Consider the following 2,902-nt stretch of genomic DNA (forward strand, 5'->3'; position numbering starts at 1 on the left):
CCCGCTCCAGCACCTCAATGTCCTTCCTGAACTGAGGGGCCCAGAGCTGAACACAATACTCAAGGTGTGGCCTCACCAACGCTGAGTACAGGGGAAGGATCACTGCCCTGCTCCTGCTGGCCACACTGTTCTTGATGCAGGCCAGGATGCCATTGGCCTTCTTGGCCACCTGGGCACACTGCTGGCTCATGTTCAGCCTCCTGTCCATCAGCACCCCCAGCTCCCTTTCTGCCTGGCTGCTCTCCAGCCACTCTGTGCCCAGCCTGTAGCGCTGCAGGGGGTTGTTGTGGCCAAAGTGCAGACCCGGCACTTGGCCTTGTTGAACTTCATCCCATTGGAGTCAGCCCATCTCTCCAGTCTATCCAGATCCCTCTGCAGAGCCCTCCTGCCTTCCGGCAGATTGACATTCCCTCCCAACTTGGTGTCATCTGCAAACTTGATGGACTAATGATGGACTTAGATGGGATATTGGGAAGGAATTGCTCGCTGGGAACTGGGGCAGCGCCACTGCCAGCTGCCACTGCAGCCTGCTCCTTGCACTTCCTACAAGGCTTCCAGTGACTAAAAAGAGGACAAAACTTTAGTCTTACAGGTCATGAACACCCATGACACAACCTAACCCCTGACAGCCACTACAGCCACAGAACTGTGGAGCAATCCAGGCTGGACAGGACCCTGGGATGCCTCTGGTCCCACCACCTGCACAGAGCAGGGTCAGCCGAGGGCCTGAGTGCCAAAATCCTCTGAGGATGGAGCTCAAAAGCTCTCCAGGAAACCTGCTCCAGTCCCTGCTCTGGGGCTGTAGATCAGTCAGCCCTGTACAAGGCCATCCAGAAGAAACAGAAAATTCTCCCTTTGTTCCTGTTCCATCTGATAACTTACATTGTCCAGGGGGAGCTGGGATTCCAGGCAGATGCTCCAGACTCCTCTGTTGCTCTAATGCAGAGGGAACTCTCCAGATGGTGCTCACGATCCAAAGATGTCCGTGGCTCAAACCAGGGTTCTGCCCCTCAGGATTTACCAGACCAACAGGGGGATATTTAATGCCAGAAATGCTAAAATACGTAAAGAAAGCTCCCCCCTTCCTACCCCAGCCCAGGCAGAAGGCCACACTGTTTAGGTCAAGGTAGAACCCCACGGCTCACCTGAAGTCACCTGCTGGCCTGCCAGCCCCTCAGCAAACACTCAAGGAGCTCCTCTCGATTTCCAGCAGTCCCAGGGGCAAAAGACTTATTTTTCACAGTAAAGGACTGCTGTGATCACCCACCTTTGCTTCTTCATCAACCCCAAAAAGCACCTGTAAGATGCTTTGTTTTCCTTTTCCTTCAAAGGGGATGAGGAGCCCCCAGCTGTGTCAGCTGAGTGAAGCTGGATCCGTGTGCTGGTTCCTTCCCCGTCACCACTGGGGCAGTTGGAGAGGTGAGGGACACATGGCCCTGAGCTGCCCACCATCACCCCTCCCTGGGACCCTCTGGGACCCTGACACTGGGGCCAAGCACCATTCCAAGTGCCCCCCCCAAAACCCCCCTTCCCTCAGACCCTGGAACTTCCCTGCCCCTGCACTGGGGCTGGGCCCCTTCCCTGGAGCAGCCCTTGCCCCCCTTCCAAGGGTGACTCTGCACTCACCTCGAGCGTCTTTGCAGGAGCTGCAAACCTGATTAGCAAGGATTTTATACTTGTTTCTACACAGCTGATACCAATCCCGGACCAGCAGAGCCAGCAGCCGGCCAATTCCCAGCAGAACCTCCCCGGGAAGGTATGGAAAATGAGACATTTATTGAAGTGAGACCTTGCAATTGGCCAAACTCCACCAGCAGCTGCTTTACTTGTCATTTATTAATTTGTCAGTGTGACGTGATGAGCTCTACATCACAATGCCATGACAATAAAAAATTCTTGGGGTAACTTTGATCAGCCTTGGGGTAACTTTATCACCCCATCTGGAGTCACTGGAAAATGAAATGCTAGGGCTCCACGGAAGACAAACACCCCAAGGAGCCCTGATTGCTGTTGATTACATTGCTGCCCTTTTACACTGTATTGATCAAGTCTCATATTCACTTAGCCATTATTTTATTGGGATCTAAAGGCAAATGAAACCGTTTCGGATTTCTCTGATAATCCTATTTCTCTGTTAAGCTGAAGCACATAAACTTCTGTTTTTCCTGCCTAAAGTCAGAAACTTGTTTTCTTTTCCTCACTGGTTTGGCTGAGCCAGGGGGCACTCGAGGAAGACTCACAGTTCTGGTGGCTCCTCCACCTGCTCTTCCAGACCCCTCAGGCACGTTACCCAGATCTGCTGATCTCCACTTGCTGGAGTCCTAGCAAAGCTGCCCATTCTTTGGGGTGTGACACGGGGAATGGGGGCACACAGACACCTGGAACATCCCCGTGGGGTGCTCTGTCGTGGTTTTGCCCCCTCAGCCCATCCCTGGGGCTGATGATGGTTTTGTCCAGGTAATTTCCGGACAAAAAGACCAATCAAAAGTCCAGAAACGCCTTTGCTAATTACATCTTCAAGAAAATGGAAGAGAAGGTTGTTGGCGCAGTTGGAATTAGAGTAGCAGTCATGTAAGGGAGAGGAGTAGCGGGCCCGAACAGGGCCAGACTCCCTCCTCCCCCGGCTTGGGCCGGGGGGGGGAGCAGGTGCAGCACTGAAGTCCTCCCTTCTCTCTTGTAAGAGAGTGAAGAGAAAAAAAAGTTTAAAAGATGAACTGCTTGGACAGAAACCGCTGTGGAAGAATTCCAGCCGAAAGATAACGGAGCTTCCAAGGTCGAAGCTGGCAGCTGAAACTGCAGCAAGAAAAGTAAAGTGCGAAAGGGGGGGAGGCTTGTTTCCCCCCTGCCTTTCTGCTCTCTCTCCTTAGCAGGGAAAAGACTGAAAATAAATCCCTGCCACCTG

This window comes from Empidonax traillii, unplaced genomic scaffold (assembly GCF_003031625.1).
Source record: "Empidonax traillii isolate 1590-97213 ecotype Southwest subspecies unplaced genomic scaffold, ASM303162v1 scaffold2389:size25293, whole genome shotgun sequence".
Classification (NCBI taxonomy): domain Eukaryota; kingdom Metazoa; phylum Chordata; class Aves; order Passeriformes; family Tyrannidae; genus Empidonax; species Empidonax traillii.